General features: G+C 45.5%; 2 protein-coding genes across 2 annotated transcripts in view; one reads left to right on the forward strand and one right to left on the reverse strand.

Annotated features, from left to right (window-relative positions):
- Positions 1–14,525, reverse strand: part of LOC134980673 (alpha-1-antiproteinase-like) — a 30,149-nt gene extending 15,624 nt beyond the window's left edge. The window contains exon 1 of the mRNA XM_063947589.1: positions 14,425–14,525. The gene's annotated coding sequence lies outside the window, so the exon portion shown is untranslated. The remainder of the gene's footprint in view (positions 1–14,424) is intronic.
- The window catches only part of LOC134980676 (cholesterol 24-hydroxylase-like), a 256,343-nt gene that overhangs the window by 28,882 nt on the left and 207,129 nt on the right, over positions 1–20,332 (forward strand). The gene's annotated exons all lie outside the window — the stretch shown is intronic.

Consider the following 20,332-nt stretch of genomic DNA (forward strand, 5'->3'; position numbering starts at 1 on the left):
CCGCTAAGACAAAAAAGTCCAAATCTCCTACCGCCTTATTTAGAGGTGGACGGGCAAAATCCAAGAAACCTGCACCTGCAGGCTCCAAGGACCAGAAGCCTCCTTCCGGTTCCTTAAAATCCTCAGCATGACGGTGGCCCACACAGCCTGAAAAACGGGCAGCAACGTCTGGGTGTCGTCCGACCTGGATCCCTGGGTACAGGATATTGTGTCCCAAGAACTCCAGCCTCACTGATTCTTCAAATGAGGCTTGCCAGCTTTACTGACAGACAGGGCTATCCTACAGAAAGCCATCCAAAAATTGGAAAAGTCAGAGGCCATTGTCCCAGTTCCACCTCATATGCAAAACAAGGGTTACTATTCAAACCTTTTTGTGGTACCGAAACCGGATGGTTCGGTCAGACCGATTTTGAACTTGAAATCGTTAGACCCTTTCCTGAGGGAATTCAAATTCAAAATGGAATCCCTGAGAGCGGTGATCTCCGGTCTGAAGGAGGGGGAGTTTCTGATATCCCTAGATATCAAGAATGTGTACCTCCACATTCCGATTTGGCCACCGCATCAGGCCTATCTCAGATTCGCACTGTTAGACAGTCACTATCAGTTCCAGGCACTGCCATTCGGTCTCTCCACGGCACCGGGGGTGTTCACCAAGGTGATAGCAGAGATGATGGTTCTTCTCCGCATTCAGGGTGTGAACATAATTCCATATCTGGACGATCTGCTGATAAAGGCGTCGACCAGGGAGGCCTTGTTGCAGTCCATTGCTCTCACGACTCGTCTGCTCAGGGAACATGGTTGGATCCTGAACCTTCCGAAGTCACATTTGGAGCCGACAAAGAGATTGTCTTTCCTGGGGATGAACCTCGACACGGAAGTGCAGAGGGTGTTTTTACCGGAGGAAAAAGCATTGGTGATTCAAACAATGGTCCGAGATGTCCTGAAGCCAGCCCTGGTATTGGTTCATCAGTACATTCGCCTTCTGGGAAGATGGTTGCCTCCTACGAGGCTCTGCAGTACGGAAAATTTCATGCTCGATCCTTCCAACTGGATCTCCTAGACAAGTGGTCGGGGTCTCATCTACATATGCACCTGAGGATATGTCGCCGAAAGCAAGGATTTCACTCCTCTGGTGGCTGCAAACGTCTCACCTTCTGGAGGGCCACAGGTTCGGGATTCAGGACTGGCTCCTTCTAACCATGGATGCAAGTCTCAGGGGTTGGGGCACAGTCACTCAGGGGGAAACCTTCCAAGGAAGGTGGTCAAGCCTGGAATCCAGTCTTCCAATAAACATTCTTGAACTAAGAAACGTGTACAACAGTCTTCTCCAAGCGGCACATCTTCTGCGAGATCGTGCCATTCAAGTACAGTCGGACAATGTAACGACGGTGGCCTACATAAACTGACAGGGAGGAACAAAGAGCAGAGCTGCTATGTCAAAGGTAACAAGAATTCTTCTCTGGGCGGAAAAGCATGCAGTGGCATTGTCAGCAATATTCCTTCCAGGAATGGACAACTGGGAAGTGGACTTTCTCAGCAGGCACAATCTCCATACAGGAGAATGGAGCCTTCATCCAGAGGTGTTCACAGAGGTGACCAGTCATTGGGGTGTGTCTCAAATAGACATGATGGCCTCATGTCTCAATAAGAAACTTCGGAGGTACTGTTTCAGGTCGAGAGACCCACAAGCGGTGGCAGTGGATGCCCTGGTAACTCCGTGGGTGTTCAAGTCTGTGTATGTATTCCCTCCACTTCCACTTATTCCAAGAATTCTAAAGCTCATAAAGAGAACAAGGGTTTCAGGCAATTCTCATTGCTTTGGACTGGCCAAGGAGAGCTTGGTACGCGGATCTTCTGGACTTAATCCTGGAAGATCCGAGGCCTCTTCCTCTTCGCAAAGATCTTCTGCAACAGGGGCCGTTCCATTATCAAGACTTACCGCGGTTACGTTTGACGGCATGGAGGTTGAACGCCAGATCTTTGCCCGGAAGGGTATTCTGAGCAAGGTTATTCCTACCCTGATACAGGCTAGGAAAGGAGTAATGTCTAAACATTACCATTGCATTTGGAAAAAATACGTGTCTTGGTGTAAATCCAAGAGGTTCGCTATGGTGGAGTTTCAACTTGGACGGTTTCTCCTCTTTCTGCAAGCAGGTGTGGCTATGGGCCTGCGTTTGGGATCCATAAACGTCCAGATTTCAGCTTTATCCATTTTCTTCCAGAAACAATTGGCTGTGCTCCCTGAGGTTCAGACTTTCTTGAAAGGGTTTCTGCACATCCAGCCTCCCTTTGTGGCGCCGACGGCACCCTTAGATCTTAATGTGGTGTTGAATTTCCTGCAATCGGATTGGTTTGAACCTTTAGAGGAGGCTGAGGTCATGTTTCTCACGTGGAAGGCTGTCACTTTGTTGGCCTTAGCTTCTGCTCGACGTGTGTCGGAATTGGGGGCTTTGTCCTGTAAAAGCCCCTACTTAATCTTCCATGATAGAGTTCAGGACACGTCAGCAGTTCCTTCCAAAGGTTGTGTCGGCTTTTCATATCAACCAACCTATTGTGGTGCCGGTGGCTACTGACTCCTCAATTACATCAAAGTCCTTGGATGTTGTGAGGGCTTTGAAGATCTATGTGAAGAGGGCTGCTAGTCACAGAAAATCGGACTCTCTGTTTGTCCTGTATGATCCCAAGAAACTTGGGTGTTCTGCTGCTAAGTAGTCGAATTTTCACTGCATCAGGTTCACTATTCAGCACGCATATTCTATGGCAGGATTGCCGTGCCCAAAATCTGTTAAGGCCCACTCTACTCGTAAGGTGGGTTCTTCCTGGGCGGCTGCCCGGGGGGTCTCGGCTTTACAACCTTGCTGAGCGGCTACTTGGTCAGGGTCGAACACGTTTGCTAAGTTCTACAGGTTCGATACTTTGGCCTCTGAGGACCTGAAGTTTGGTCAATCAGTTCTGCAGGAACATCCGCGCTCTCCCTCCCGTTCTGGAAGCTTTGGTACATCCCCATGGTACTAATGTGGACCCCAGCATCCTCTAGGACGTAAGAGAAAATAGGATTTTAATTACCTACCGGTAAATCCTTTTCTCGTAGTCCGTAGAGGATGCTGGGCGCCCGCCCAGTGCTTCGTGATACTGCAGTGGTTACTTAGTTCAGTACTGCTTTGTTCTCGGTTAAGTACTGTTTTTCTTACTTGTTTAAAGTAATATTGTTCAGCTGATGCTGAGTTTTCAAGCTAGTTAGCTTGGTTTACCTTGTATGTGTGAACTGGTGTGAATCTCGCCACTATCTGTGTAAAATCCTTCTCTCAAAGTTGTCCGTCTCCTCGAGCACAGTTTCTAGACTGAGTCTGGTAGGAGGAGCATAGAGGGAGGAGCCAGCCCACACTATTAAACTCTTAAAGTGCCAGTGGCTCCTAGTAGACCCATCTATACCCCATGGTACTAATATGGACCTCAGCATCCTCTACGTACTACGAAAAAAGGCTATACCGGTAGGTAATTAAAATCCTATTTTATTGACCCAATGTGCCCTCACAGATGCATATCAATCCTATAAGATAAACCCATCTCCTGCTAATAAATATACTTACCTTACGCAAAAATTAAATTTTGACCAATTTTTACACTCCGTGGGTGATAAATATAAATTTAAGGTAGACTACATATTTCACAAATTTGGAAAAAAAACTGGTAAGATGCTTACGAACCTCCTAAAGGGTACTCATACTCTCATAGTGGTACACCCCTTTACAACTGCGGATGGCACTTTATCCACCGACCCTCAACAAATGTCAGACACGATGAAAACATTTTATGAAAATCTATACTCTGCTCATGCTCCTACATCCCCTTCTCCCTCCAATGCCCAATCTCTTTCCCAAACCTGGGACTTTCCAGAACTTCCACAATTTCCTGTAGATGATTTTCCTTATCTGATGGCCCTGATTACCTGTGAGGAAGTCCGATTGGCAATTTCTAATTTAAAGCCCTCCAAAGCCCCTGGTCCTGACAGACTGTCAGGGGAATTTTCAAAAGTAGATACGCATCTGGCGGCTTTATATAATCACATAATAGATTACAATATGATTCCCCTCCACTTTAACTCGGTCATCATCAAAGTCCACCCAAAACATGGTCATGACCTCTCTGATCCTGCCTCCTACCGCCCCATTTCCCTCCTGAATTTGGACTACAAAATCCTGACAAAACTTTTGGCTGACAGACTGAAGTTATCTTTACCACAGATTATCCACCCTGATCAAAGTGGCTTCATTTGTGGACGTCACTCAGTCCGGAATGTTAGAAGGGTTTTGGCTTTTATTCAACACCTGACCACCTCTAACACTCACAACACGTCCCATAATGTAGTTTTGACCTTAGATGCGGAAAAGGCGTTTGACCTTATAACCTGGCCTAATTTATTTCTGACTCTGGAAAAGTTTGGTTACCCCTCTTCATTTATCTCTTTATTAAAAACGTTATATTCTCCCCCGAAAAACCAACTTCTTTGTAATGGTTACTTTGCTGTTCCTTTTACCATATGTAAAGGCACACGCCAAGGCTGCCCACTGTCTTCCTTATTGTTCACTCTAGCGATTGAACCGCTCGCGGTAACAATTCGTAATTCCCCACTTGTTGAAGGTATTCAGATTGGTGATGTTATCCTGAAGACTACCCTATTCACAGATGATATGTTGCTTTTTCTATCTCAACCCGACACTTCGATCCCTAATGTGATGTCTCTTATCCACTCGTTCGGGAGTGATGCGGGTTTCAGGATAAACATCACTAAATCTGAATTGCTCACCATAACTAGTTCTCATATGATCCCACCTGTTCATTAATCACTACATTCCCATCTTGTTACTGTAGATAGTATCAAATATTTAGGTATTCATATCCCCTCCGACCTTTCTTCTCTTTACAAATAGAATTTTTCTCCAGTCCTTACAAAAATCTCCACCTTATATGATTCATGATTCTCCCTCTCTCTCTCCTCGACCGCCTAGCAATTGTAAAATTTTCTATGCCCTTCAAATATTGCCAATTGGACTTTCCAAATCAGATTTCGCTACATTCGACCGCCTCACTTCGCGTTTCTTATGGAATCAAAAGCACCCTCGAGTTGCTTTAGATAAACTACAATCTATCTGCTCTAAAGGGGGAGTGAACGCCCCCAATCTCCACAGATGTTTCCTCCTCGTACAATTCCGAGTCATCACTGACTGGATACTAAACTCTTCCATTTACACTGAACTTGCATTGGACTGTGCCCTCCTCTCTCCATTCGCTGCCAGTGCGCTGCTCCATTCTACTCTCCATAACACAGAATATCCTGTTTCGTGATACTTATCTAGTAGTGTTCACTCTAGGTGTCTTTCACAGGGCGCTGCGCCCTGCCCCTTTTTTAGACACCTGAATGCCACCCTGCCCATTTGTGTGCGCCCTCCCGCCCCGCACTTTGCTCCCCGCCACGCCACAGGGCACATTAAGCACACTGCAGTAATCACACTGTCTCCCTGCATGAGAGACAGAGACCTCCGCGTCCCGCCCTCCTCGTCCCGCCTGTCCTTAGCTGTCAGCCGCCGCAGCTCCCCTCCTCTGCGAGCAGACTATAGGTCTGCTCATGATCTGGTGAGACAGGAGGGCTGGGTTTGCTTCTCCCGCCGAGGCAAACCAGCCCTCCCTCCTCTGTGTACATGGATCAGTGTGTTGGCCATTTTCAACCAGGTCCGCGGTGTGTGAGGGGGGACCAGCGCGATCAACTCCCGCAGCATCAGCCCCCAGTAAGTAAAATTGGCACACAAAAAAGTGGAGATCAAAAATGTGCCCTACCTGGTGCAATGTGTCTCAGTGCTCTCTACCTGGTGCAGTGTGTCTCAGTGCTCTCTACCTGGTGCAGTGTGTCTCAGTGCTCTCTACCTGGTGCAGTGTGTCTCAGTGCTTTCTACCTGGTGCAATGTTTCTCAGTGCTCTCTACCTGGTGCAATGTTTCTCAGTGCTCTCTACCTGGTGCAATGTTTCTCAGTGCTCTCTACCTGGTGCAATGTGTTTCGGTGCTCTCTACCTGGTGCAGTGTGTCTCAGTGCTCTCTACCTGGTGCAAGGTTTCTCAGTGCTCTCTACCTGATGCAATGTGTCTCAGTGCTCTCTACCTGGTGCAGTGTGTCTCAGTGCTCTCTACCTGGTGCAGTGTGCCTCAGTGCTCTCTACCTGGTGCAATATGTATAATGTGCTCTACCTGTCGCAGTGTGTATAGGAGGATCTACCTGGTGCAGTGTGTATTAGCTGCACTACTGTGTGGTGTAATGTGAATTGCCACTATTATGTGGCCATGCCCTTTCACCACGAAAAACAATGCCCCTAAATGTTTGCTGTGCACCTTCGGCGCACACTGTCCATTCTTTGACATGTGGGAATGGGAGGACCAAGCATTATAGTATGTACCTAATTTTACCCTTCTAACTGAAAAATGTGCCCTCCAGAATGAAAAATGTGCCCTTAACGTGATCAGCACCCTGCCCTAAAAAGAGTGAACACTAACCTAGCATGGAGATCAATCCAGAGCCGGCCATAGGCATAGGCAAACTAGGCAATTGCCTTGGGCATTTGATATGCCTAGGGGCATCAGCAGCTTCTGCTCATTAAAATGATATGCGGCATGCCTATATTCTGTGTGTAGCATTTCATATGCAGATACAGCCACAGTCTCACACAGTATATAGGCATGCCGCATATCATTTTAATCAGCAGAAGCTGCTTGTGCATCCTAGCCACATAGCAATGCAAATAAGATGCATTTTCATAAAAAAAATGTGCCCGACGTTAGCATTGAGGCAAGATTTATGAGGACACATCTGGAGCCAAGCAGAGGCAGAGGTCAGAGTGTTAGTGGCAGTGTGAGTGCTATGTGCATGTGAGTGGGTTGGTTGTGCAGTAGTGTTCAGAATATGTGTAAGGAGCATTATGTGTGTCATGTAAAAATGCATTAATAATGTGCAACATATGTGTAAGGGGCACTATGTGTGTCATTATGTGTATAAGGGCATTAATAATGTGCGGCATATGTGTAACAGGGTACTACTGTATGTGTGTCATTATGTGTATAGGGGCACTAATAATGTGCAGCAAATGTGTAGAGGGCACTATGTGTGTCATTATGTGTATAAGGGCATTAATAATGTGTGGCATATGTGTAAGGGACATTATGTGTAAAAGGGCATTAATAAAGGTTATCATAATGTGTAAGGCGCATTATGTTTATAAGGACATTAATAATGTGTCTCATATGTGTAAGGGGCATTACTGTGTGGAATTATGTGTATAAGGTGCTCTACTATGTGGCATTGCGTATAGAAAGGGCACTACTGTGTCATCTAATGTGAATAAATAGCAATAGGGTGTGGTGTGATGTGAATAAGGAGCAATTCAGTGTGATGTAATGTGAATAAGGGGCACTACTGTGAGGAGTAACGTATATAAGGTAAAGTGGTACTACTGTGTGATGAAATATGAATTATGGACACTATCGCATGATCAAATGTGAATAAAGTTGCAGTACTGTGTCGTGTAATTGGAATTGGGGTTACTATTGTGTGGCCATGCCCCTTGCCAGCAAAAACACACTTCTTTTTGGGCTGTGCGCCACATGTGCGAACTGTTCCTATTTAAAATATAGGGGGTACAAACACCAAAATAAGGACTGCTATGGATGAGGGGTGGTGGTGCTGGGAAAGAGGTGCAAGGTCAGAGGCGGAACCAGCGGTGGTGCTAGGGGGCACCAGCCAAAATCTTGCCTAGGGCATCATATTGGTTAGGGCCGGCTCTGGATCAATCAATAGAAAATTGTCTGGAAATCACCTTTCTTCCCCTTATGTTCCTTTGTGGGGAAATCCATCTTTCCCTCCCTCTTTAATAAACATTGATTATTTGAACTGGAAACAGAAAGGTCTGACTCTAGCCTCACACATATTTGACCCAGGAGGGCTTGTGAATTCTTACTCTGACCTGAAACTTACATATCAGTTGTCTAACTGAACCTTTTTTTATGTACCTTCAATCTAGACACTATGCATTATCCCTCGATCCCTCCACTCGTTTTGCCCTCTCCACCAACCCTTTAAATAGTTTATTTAATGCTCTAAAACTTGTGCCATACCACACTGGGGGACATGTACTAAGCAGTGATAAAAGTGGAGAAGTGAGCCAGTGGAGAAGTTGCCCTTGGCAACCAATCAGCTGCTCTGTATAATTTTGTAGTATGCAAATTATAATTGCTACGTCAATGATGATTGGTTGCCATGGGCAACTTCTCCACTGGCTCACTTCTCCACTTTTATCACTCATTTCTCCGCTTTTATCACCGCTTAGTACATGACCCCCTTAATTGCTTTCCCCTAACTCTACTTCTGTGGCTTGGTCAAAGTTTTTAAAAGCTTGGCAATCAGATATAGCAACCATGCAGGTTACCACTGACATCACTAAACATTATGGGTCAGATGCATCATCGCTTGGAAAGTGATAAAATGGAGAGTGAAAAAGTACCAACCAATCAGGTGATAACCAGGGCCGTTGAGAGCCACGCCGGGCCCCGGTAAATGCCTAGGGGCGTGGCTTATTAAGTGGGTGTGACTATGCCCTTTAGTTTAAAAATAAGTGAATAATAAAATAATTGTAGGGCTGTCGAGCGTGCTTCACAAGGGGGGATGCATTTTAACATAGGAGGGCGCCTTTTTAACATAGGGGTGCAGGGGGGAGGGAACCCGCTTCCTACCTGACTTGATCTGGAAGTGGGTCTCTCCTCCCCGACCTGCTCCATCTTCCCAGTGATATTTGAGAAGATGTAGCTGGCCACTAGAGAGCAAACACTTTCTATGCCTTCTATGTGCGGCGCCATCTTCCCGAAGATATCACCGGGTGTATGACACAGTCGCCTGCCGACCAGAGTACTTATATCCTTGTGGGGTGGTTAGCGGACTCCAGCAGCCTGGGCCCGGGGAATTTGTATCTGCTCCCCCTGCCTTTTGGCACCACTGCTCCTGCTATTTTTCAAACACAGCATGTGACATGGCAGTTAGGACCTGATTGGCTGGTACTTTTTCACTCTCCATCTTAACACTTTCCAAGCGATGATGCATCTAGCCCTATGAAACAACGCTGAAGCATTTGAAGTCCTCCTATTTACAGGAGGTTCCTTTGAAAATGATCCATAGAGCCTACATTTCCCCATCTCAGAGAGCCCACATGATTCCTGACTCTGCTGACTCCTGTCCGTAATGTCGAGTTTCTAAAGCAATTTTTTTCCATTGCTTGTAGAGTTGTGGGAAAATTAAATGCTTTAGGTGTAAGTTGTTAAACTACATAAATTCTTTATTTGACCTCCACCTCTCCCCAAATCCCTCTGCTTGTCTCTTAGCCGCTTTTAAGTGTTGGGCCCTTGGTAATCGTAAATCAACCATTCTGCCTTTACTAATGGTTATAGTCACTGAGGCCAAGAAAATAATTCTTGTTCACGGGATATCCCCGTCTTCTCCATCCATATTAGAAGTTAGACAAAAACTACTTCAATTAATGTATTTTTGTAGAAGAGATGCTTTTCCAGATGTAAATAAAAATGCAGAGAAGTTCCATTTGAAATGGGAACCTCTTATTTCTTCTTTAGACTCCTCCATTATGAAAATTTTCGAAAACACGGAATGGCAAATTCTCTGTAACATTACTTAGGCCCTTTCGTATAATATTTCCTGTCCTTTATACTTATTATTAAAACTAATAGAGTCATTTGCTTTGTTCTATGATAGACTGCGAGCTGCACAAGCTTTATACACCATGCATTACAAATATCTATGTCCCCTTCCCCCGTCCAAACCTTTCTCCCCCCCTCTCTTTTATGTTGATTTCTTTATTTTTTCCTTTGCAAAAATTCATATGTCTTTATGTTATATGTTCTATGTTACTTCTGATTTGTTGCTCGGAACACTACTATATTAGTGTGATAACAGGTGATCCTATTGTCCTTTCCAACCAGATCTGGATATTTCTCACCTTCTACATGGACATCTTCTATTATATGGGAGTTGTTTTCCTATTGTATGTTCATCCAAGGACATTATTCCTAGCCAGGTTCAAGTTGGTTCTAATCTGCTGGACTCCTTTTGCTATCTTCATTGTAATTGTACTTGCTAATATAGTGGATTGCTTCTTTAATATCAATAAAAATTGTTGTTTAAAAAAAAAAAAGTTAGACTGATGAACTCGAGCGTTATTACATCCGGCCCCATATATGGACTATAAATCCACTGAAGGGAAAAGCAGAGGCAGAGCTGGAAAATTATATCAATGCAACTTTAAAAAACTGCAGGTACAGTACCACCACAAAACTGATTTCCACTGAACATTTTTGTAATCTGTATTTGCAACTACCTACAATAATTATGGAATGGATGCCACATATTTGAGCAGCATGGCTGGTATAGTGGTCAGCACTACTACCTCACAGCATTGAAGTTTTGCGTTTGATTCCTGCCATGGATCTTAGTGTGTGGAGTTTGTATATTCTCCCTAAGCTCGCGTGGGTTTCCTCCAGGTGCTGGGGTTTCCTCTTACAATCCAAAATTATATTTATACAGTAGGTGAGGTTAATTGGCCCCCGACAAAAATGAACTCTAGTTGTGTACATGTGATAGGGAATATACAATGCAAGCTCCACTGGGGCACTGCGGAATACATGTGTGCTATAAAAATAGCTGTTAATGAACAATTAAATGTATGCAAATTAGTGGAGCGTATCTCAGGTGGTTTTGTACTTCCCCATGACCAAGAGTACACAAGTACAGGTGATGCAGGGGTGCTCATTTCAGTCGCATCTCCACTTGTGACTGATGGGGCATATCTGGCCTGTAAATAGGGTGGTTCCACATAGGAAAATTCAGTAAGAGCACGTCAATGCAACTACAGGCTATGCAGAGTTGGACCAAGTGTAAATATGGATATTTAAGATATAACATTTTACAAAGCATGCAATTCATCCCATTGGTGATTACAGCTATCAAACCAAGTGTAGACAAAGGGTTGTGTGCCCTACAGCCCTGCATATCTGCAAATGTACACATTTATTTCTGTGCCCACAGTGTGGGAGACAGGGCCAGATTAACAATGGGGTAGATGGAGCTACAGCTCCAGGCCTCCACATAAAAATAGGCCCATCATCATGGCAGCAGGATGATCACTAGCCACCAGCTGACCATACAGTCGGCCATAAATCCTAACTATTAAGATTGCATTTCTATCTTTCTTATAAAATTATGCAATTTATATATTTTTACATATTTAGAGAGACATTGGAGCTGACAGTGTAGGGGATGTACACGCCCACATTACTCTTGCCACACCCACACAGCAGTGATCACACCTCCCCCTGTTTCTCTCAATAGGCCCTTGAATATTTTCAGCTCCAGGCCCATGTGGCCCTTAATCCGGCCCTGGTGGTAAAACGTCTGCCCACTTTCCATCCAACTCTGCATCAGGCTAACTGCCTGAGGAAGTGGGCTGGCTCCACGAAACGCATTTCAGATATCAGAGTGAGACTTCTCACATTCACTGTTTATTTTTTATTTTTTCTTGTAATTTTTTGGTATTAATGTTGCATTCTGTACTAATGATATTTTATTTTTGGTGATACTGTAAATGTTCTATTTTAAATATCCATAACATTGAAAAAAGACTTCTCCAGGATGTATTCTATCTAAGGATTGGATCCTGAACATACAACATTAGTTTATGTACAAATAAACAGATTTTATTATCACTACTGGATGAACATGTAGAGGAGTGTCTGACACCACAATCGTGCAGCAGCAGCAGGAGGAGGTTTTACATTTATACATATACAATGGGGTACAGCAGCTGTTGTTTAACGGTTAATGCACTCCTATTAGAACACGGGTAAATTTACTAAGATGGGAGTTCTATTTAAGTTGGGACGTTGCCCCAATTAACCCTTCAGATTCTACTTCTTATTTATCTAACAACTTCTAGAAGATAATACCTTGAATCTGATTGGTTGCTATGGGCAACATCCCATTTTAAATAGAACCCCCATCTAAGTCAATTTGCCCCACAGTTTCAAAGTATTGTTTTCTCGATGAGTATATCTACTGGATGTGCAATCATTTCTTATCTGGTTTGAAAGCAAAACCTAACATTGCTGTGGGTGAGTGGCCTTTCTGGCTTATACCTGAAAATAAAATGAAGGCCATAATAACTGTTGTGTCATGAAAAATGACAACTTTCAAACAACATAGTGGGATAAATTTACTAAAGTGGGAGTTTTTTTTTTAGAACTGGCGATGTTGCTCATAGCAACCAATCAGATTCTACTTCACATTTATCTAGCTGCTTCTAGAAGATAATAGAATCTGATTGGTTGCTATGGGCAACATCACCAGTTCTAAAATACTCCCACCTTAGTAAATTGACCCCATTGTACCTGCATGTCAGCACATCGCATTGTTGAAAATTACATTATTGTATAACAGCAGTTCTACAAAAGTGACCAACAATGAAGTTGAGGTAGACTTTCCTTAAAACTGTGGCCAAGCCACTATAACATGCGATATTGGGCCTAATTCTGAGTTGATCGCAGCAGCAAATTTGTTAGCAGTTGGGCAAAACCATGGTGGTCATTCCGAGTTGTTCGCTCGTTGCCGTTTTTCGCTATGCTGCGATTTGCTGCTAAATGCGCATGGTAACTAAAAACTTAGCAGTTTTGCTGTTGTTCGTGCTTTTCAGTCGCACTGCTGATCGGTGAGTGATTGACAGGAAAGGGGCGTTTCTGGGTGGTAACTGAGCGTTTTCCGGGAGTGTGCTAAAAAACGCAGGCGTGCCAGGGAAAAACGCAGGAGTGTCTGGAGAAACGGGGGAGTGGCTGGCCGAACGAAGGGTGTGTTTGTGACGTCAAACCAGGAACTAAACGGACTGAGGTGATCGCAATCTAGGAGTAGGTCTGGAGATACTCAGAAACGGCAAGGAATTATTTATTAGCAGTTCTGCTAATCTTTCGTTCGCTATTCTGCTAAGCTAAGATACACTCCCAGAGGGCGGCGGCCTAGCGTTTGCAATGCCGCTAAAAGCAGCTAGCGAGCGAACAACTCGGAATGACCTCCCATGTGCACTGCAAGGGAAACAGATATAACATGTGCAGAGAGAGTTAGATTTGGGTGGGGTGTGTTCAAACTGAAATCTAAATTGCAGTGTAAAAATAAAGCAGGCAGTATTTACCCTGCACAGAAACAAAATAACCCACCCACATCTAACTCTCTCTGCAAATGTTATATCAGCCCCTCCTGCAGTGCACATGGTTTTGCCCAATTGCTAACAAACTTGCTGCTGCGATCAACTCAGAATTACCCCCATAATGTTTAAAAGTGCAAAACAGAATGAAGTTATTTAAATTGTGTTGTTTTTTTTTATCACATTTTACAGTATTACAGACTATCTCTTTAATTTTCTTAAAAATATACAGTAGCTATTACTGTGATTTCCATGCTTTCAATAAATAGGTTTAGAGCTCTCTACTCTCGTCAGACAGACTAATTTCCTACATTTTCTAAATATACTGTTACTAAATCAGTCATAAAAAGTAATTAAATAATAATTAATTTCAGGTATTCTATTAATAGTGACATTTTATTTTAGCATTCATTAAATAAGTCACTAAAAAAGAAGAAAAAAAAGAAAAGAAAAGTGGCAGAAAATATATCAGTAGAACATTACAATATCTGGAGTAAAAACTTCAGGAAAATGTTTTCTTGACCTTTTATATAATCTATCCCCTCTGTCATATAAAATATAGGGGATCCAATCAGGATTCCGGTGGCCGGGATCCCAGAAGTCAAAATACCGATGCTGGAATGCCGACACATCGGCATCTCAATTAGGGTCACAGGCCAAATATAGAACTGTAATCTTTGCATGGAAGCACAAACTGGAGATATAAATTGATCTATAATTATTAGACAATTCAGCAGTTATATTTGCCAATCTGTCCCCACTTTCTGCTTTCTTCATATTGATAAATTATAGCGTGTATGATCTATGTCGGCAACCCAGTAAAATGTTTGCAGATAGGGCATACATTAGTGAAGACATCCTGCCACCTGCCGACATTGCAGAATATATAACACCATTCATTGGAAACTTATCAATACAAATTAAGTAATTTTTAGTTTTACACCACGCATAGTAGAAAACATCTACAATGATTTAAATAACAGAGAATGTGTCCCTTAATCATCATCATTATTTGATCTTCATTTTGAGTAAACGTCACTTAGAATATTTGAGACAGATGAAAAAATGCTGCAACTGGGAAAGTTTCTATTGAATATATAAAACATTCAGTAATTATATTATATATTATACTCACCTGAAGCTTCCAGTTATCTCCAGGGTCTGACAGATTTCAAGACCATCTCTTTTAAAGGAAGATATTCCATGCGATTGTGCAATTACAATACTTGGTAAACCTTAATCAAACAACCTCTGTTCTACAAGTTCAAGAAACTTAAGGTAAAGTAAACAGTGGGGAAATGCACGACCCACGCGTTTTGTCAAATGAATATATGACACTGTTTGATAAATATGTTCTGTAGATTCTGGCAGAATCTCCTGCAACAACACATATAGGCCCTCATTCCGAGTTGATCGCTCGCTTGCTGCTTTTAGCAGCACTGCAAACGCTAAGCCGCTGCCGTCTGGGAGTGTATCTAAGCTTAGCAGAAGTGCGAACGAAAGGTTAGCAGAATAGTGCTGACATTTTTTCAAGCAGTTTCAGAGTAGCTGCAGACCTACTCCTTCCTTGCGATCACTTCAGTCTGTTTCATTCCTGCTTTGACGTCACAAACACGCTCTGCGTTCAGCCAGCCACTCCCCCGTTTCCCCAGGCACGCCTGCGTTTTTACCTGACACGCCTGCGATTTTAGCACACTCCCGGAAAACGGTCAGTTACCACCCAGAAACACCCACTTCCTGTCAATCACTCACCGATCAATAGAGCGACGGAAAAGAGTCGCTCGACCTTGTGTAAAACTGCATAGTTTTTTTGTGAAAGTAAGTCGCGCGTGCACACTGCGGCCCATACGCATGCGCAGAAATGCCGATTTTTAGCCTGATCGCTGCGCTGCGAACAACGGCAGCTAGCGATCAACTCGGAATGACCCCCATAGTCGTTAGGTGGGAGATGGATGTAATCCATTTAGCTCCCGAGAGACCCTGCAATTTCAGCCGCCACAACGGTTAGGGTGGGTACACACCAGAACGACCACGTTCTTGAGACGATCCCTTGAGCTCCCGGGCAGTCCCAGGCTCACAATTTGATGGTACATGAGTCAAACGATTGTGATCCGATGAACGTTAGCTGGTTGGATACAGGTGGTCATTCCGAGTTGTTCGCTCGTTGCCGATTTTCGCTATGCTGCGATTTGTTGCTAAATGCTCATGCGCATGGTACGCAGAGCGCATGCGCTAAGTTATTTAACACAAAACTTAGTAGATTTGCTGGTGTTCTTGCGGCGCTTTTCAGTCGCACTGCTGATCGGTGAATGATTGACAGGAAAGGGGCGTTTCTGGGTGGTAACTGAGCGTTTTCCGGGAGTGTGCTAAAAAACGCAGGCGTGTCAGGGAAAAACGCGGGAGTGTCTGGAGAAATGGGGGAGTGGCTGGACGAACGCAGGGCGTGTTTGTGACGTCAAACCAGGAACTAAACGGACTGAGGTGATCGCAATCTAGGAGTAGGTCTGGAGCTACTCAGAAACTGCAAAGATTTATTTAGTAGCAGTTCTGCTAATCTTTCGTTCACTATTCTGCTAAACTAAGATACACTCCCAGAGGGCGACGGCCTAGCGTGTGCAATGCTGCTAAAAACAGCTAGCGAGCGATCAACTCGGAATGAGGGCCACAGTGTATTGTGTGTTGCACAGTACACCATGCGACTGTCTTGCAGACTGGCCTTTGAAATTTCAAAAAGGCAGGTTGCACGATGGATTGGAGATGCAAACACACACACGATCTGCACATGATCGGCACGTAATCGGAGGTCGGATTGACAAATCTTTACTACAGTAGGTAAAATCTCCAATTCGACATACGAGCGTCGGGGGCGCGCATCGGATCAGAATTGTTGTCAAAACAGGTACGATTCTGCACTTTTTCCATAAAATTGAACATATGACGCGTCAAAATCGGGTGATTGGAGGCCAAATTGTCCTGGTGTGTACCCATACCAAGACACTGCTATTGCCACTAAGGAGGCTGGTACTGCCTGCATCCTGCTCCTCTACCCAAATACAGTTACTGGTGACAGTGGCGTGCGGTGAGGTCAGTGGCTGGTGAGGCACTGCAGCCTTAATGTCCGCCGAGTCCTGCCAACGAAACCTACCACCGTGGAACCAATGCCCGCTACCGCCGCCATCCCTGATGCCCGCTCCCCCCACCACTAATGGCCACCGCCCCCACCGATGTCTTACAAAATCACCCACCATCAACTGCCCAGCCCCCCCACCACTAATTTGCATCTCAGTCCAATACCGTCGCTGCCAATGCCCGCAGCCTGCCTGCTCAGAAAAAACTTGTGATGAGCAGGCGGCTAATATAGTGTACATTTTTATAAAATAAATATTAGTGTTTAGGACTGGGGAGGGAGTGGGAGGAGGACATGAATGCAATTTTGTTGTCCAGGGCTTCCATTAACTTAATAGCGCCGTGGGTGCGGTGCTATTAATTTAATGGAAGTCCTGGACAACAAAATAGCCAGCAGTGGGTGACAGGGAGACGGTGACGCCAGGTAGTTGACAGCAGTGGGTGAGAGGGAGAGGGTGACAGGGAGACGGTGACTCCAGGTAGTTGACAGCAGTGGGTGAGAGGGAGAGGGTGACAGGGAGATGGTGACGACAGAGAGGGTGACAGCAGTCGCTGACAGGGAGAGGGTGACACCAGCGAGAAGGTGACAGGGAGAGTGTGATGCCAGGGAGACGGTGACAGCAATGGATGACAAGGAGAGGGTGACACCAGCGAGAAAGTGACAGGGAGAGTGTGATGCTAGGGAGAAGGTGACAGCAACGGGTGACAGGGAGTGACGCCAGGGAAAAGGTGACAGCAGCGGGTGACGCCAGGGACAGGGTGACAGCAGCGGGAGACAGGGAGTGACGCCAGGGAAAGGGTAACAGCAATAGCAGTGGGTGAGAGTATGACAGAGAGAAATAAAGGGTAATGGGGATAGGCAGTGAATGACTTATAGTGCTATTTACTTACCTAGTCCTGGGCCTAGAACTGCAGTGTGGTGCTTCAGGGCCCCATACAGTAGACAGATAATGCCCGATTTCAGCCCAATTCGGGCATTCGGCCCGATATATTGGGTGAAATTGGGCATTTTCGGTGTGCTTTTCCCCCGATCCGATGCGCGTTCCCGTGTGCATTGGATCGGATCCCCCTAGATCCGACATATCACGAGTGCTGAACTCATTATATGTTGGATCCCGCAGCTAATGGATGGGAAAGTAAAAGATACATCGTATGCAAAAAAAACTGCATACGATATATCTAATACTATCCTACCAACGGGAGGTTGGAGGAAATCTTATATGACATGACGGACCATCATAGTGTATAAGAAACAGCATTGGCACCCCCCCCCCTCATATTTAAAATAGGGCCAGTGTGCGCAACAAAAATATAGGGGCATGGCTTCATGGGGATAGGGGCGTGGCCACAAAATAATACCAATGCATATTAAGATGTACAATAGTCTCCATTATTCAAATTACGCCGCACAGTAGCGCCAGTCACACACATTACACCAGGTAGAACCCCTGTCACACATTACGCTAGGTAGAACCCCTGTCACACATTAAGCCTGATAGGGCTCACTTTTACACAGTACGGCAGGTATTATCCCTTTTTACACAGTACGGCAGATATTGTCCCTTTTTACACAGTACGGCAGGCATTGTCCCCTTTTACACAGTACGGCAGGCATTGTCCCCTTTTTACACAGTACAGCAAGCATTGTCCCCTTTTACACAGTACGGCAGGCATTGTCCCCTTTTTACACATTACGGCAGGCATTGTCCCCTTTTTACACAGTACGGCAGTCATTGTCCCCTTTTTACACAGTACAGCAAGCATTGTCCCTTTTTACACAGTACGGCAGGCATTGTCCCCTTTTACACAGTACGGCAGTCATTGTCCCCTTTTTACACAGTACAGCAAGCATTGTCCCCTTTTTACACATTACGGCAGGCATTGTCCCCTTTTTACACAATACGGCAGGCATTGTCCCCTTTTTACACAGTACGGCAGGCATTGTCCCCTTTTTACACATTACGGCAGGCATTGTCCCTTTTTACACAGTACGGCAGGCATTGTCCCCTTTTTACACAGTACGGCAGGCATTGTCCCCTTTTTACACAGTACAGCAAGCATTGTCCCCTTTTTACACAGTACAGCAAGCATTGTCCCCTTTTTACACATTACGGCAGGCATTGTCCCCTTTTTACACAGTACGGCAGGCATTGTCCCCTTTTTACACAGTAAAGCAAGCATTGTCCCCTTTTTACACATTACGGCAGGCATTGTCCCCTTTTTACACAGTACGGCAGGCATTGTCCCCTTTTTACACAGTACGGCAGGCATTGTCCCCTTTTTACACAGTACAGCAAGCATTGTCCCCTTTTACACAGTACGGCAGGCATTGTCCCCTTTTTACACAGTACGGCAGGCATTGTCCCCTTTTTACACAGTACGGCAGGCATTGTCCCCTTTTTACACAGTACAGCAAGCATTGTCCCCTTTTACACAGTACGGCAGGCATTGTCCCCTTTTTACACAGTACGGCAGGCATTGTCCCTTTTTACACAGTACGGCAGGCATTGTCCCCTTTTTACACAGTACGGCAGGCATTGTCCCTTTTTACACAGTACGGCAGGCATTGTCCCTTTTTTACACATTACGGCAGGCATTGTCCCCTTTTTACACAGTACGGCAGGCATTGTCCCCTTTTTACACAGTACGGCAGGCATTGTCCCCTTTTTACACAGTACGGCAGGTATTATCCCTTTTTACACAGTACGGCAGATATTATCCCTTTTTACACAGTACAGCAGGCATTGTCCCCTTTTTACACATTACGGCAGGCATTGTCCCCTTTTTACACAGTACGGCAGGTATTATCCCTTTTTACACAGTACGGCAGGCATTGTCCCTTTTTACACAGTACGGCAGGCATAGTCCCTTTTTACACAGTACGGCAGGCATTGTCCCCTTTTTACACAGTACGGCAGGTATTATCCCTTTTTACACAGTACAGCAAGCATTGTCCCTTTTTACACAGTACGGCAGGCATAGTCCCTTTTTACACAGTACGGCAGGCATTGTCCCCTTTTTACACAGTACAGCAGGCATTGTCCCTTTTTACACAGTACGGCAGGCATTGTCCCTTTTTACACAGTACGGCAGGCATTGTCCCTTTACACAGTACGGCAGGTAGAGCCCCCATTTACACATTACAGTTTGAGGGAGGCGAGGGTCTGCAGAACCCCCTGATTGGCAGCATGTCTGTGAATGGAGGGGGTGAGGGCAGGAAGCTGGGGTATGTGGGTATGTAAGCTGTGGGGACTGAAAAGGGTGGAGACACAGGTGTAGCAGAGCCCGCACTCACCTCATGCTCCCCCGGGCCGTGCTGCTTGAAGTGGGTGGAGAGGGAGAAGAAGGGGGCACCACTGCCCTGGAGTTCCAGTGCTCCAGCTCCTGTCCCACGTGGATGGCCTCCAAGTTGCCCAGTGCGGGGAACTGCTGCCGGGTGCTCCGCATTGCTGTGGCCAGCCGTGGTGCGGGCACTGCGTGGGCTCCGGATAACGGGAAGAGTCTGGCCAGCACTGTCCCAGCATTGGCTGGGGCAGGGACATGATCACTGGGAGACGGGGCTACCGTCTGCTGTCTCCGGCCTGGCTAAGCCCCGCCTCCATGCAGAAGTGGCCTGCAATACCAGCGCTGTAGTGCAGAGGCGGGCGGCGAGAGAGTGATCGGCCAGCCGTGCGAGTGGTGTTGCCAGATGGCCCATGCCTAGTTACCATTCTGGCAGCCTGCATACACTTCCCTGGTCTGACGGCACCCCCCTCTACCAGGTCTGTCACTATACAGGGGGGCGGGTTGCTGGATAGGCTGGGGGACGGGCGGGGATGGCGGGGCATGTTCCTTGGTGCCCCCCTCCCGAATCAACCACTGACCAATCGATTCTGACAAAGTGACAGGGGTGTGCTTTCATATGGGCTGAAAGCACG

This window comes from Pseudophryne corroboree, chromosome 12 (assembly GCF_028390025.1).
Source record: "Pseudophryne corroboree isolate aPseCor3 chromosome 12, aPseCor3.hap2, whole genome shotgun sequence".
In the NCBI taxonomy this organism is placed as follows: domain Eukaryota; kingdom Metazoa; phylum Chordata; class Amphibia; order Anura; family Myobatrachidae; genus Pseudophryne; species Pseudophryne corroboree.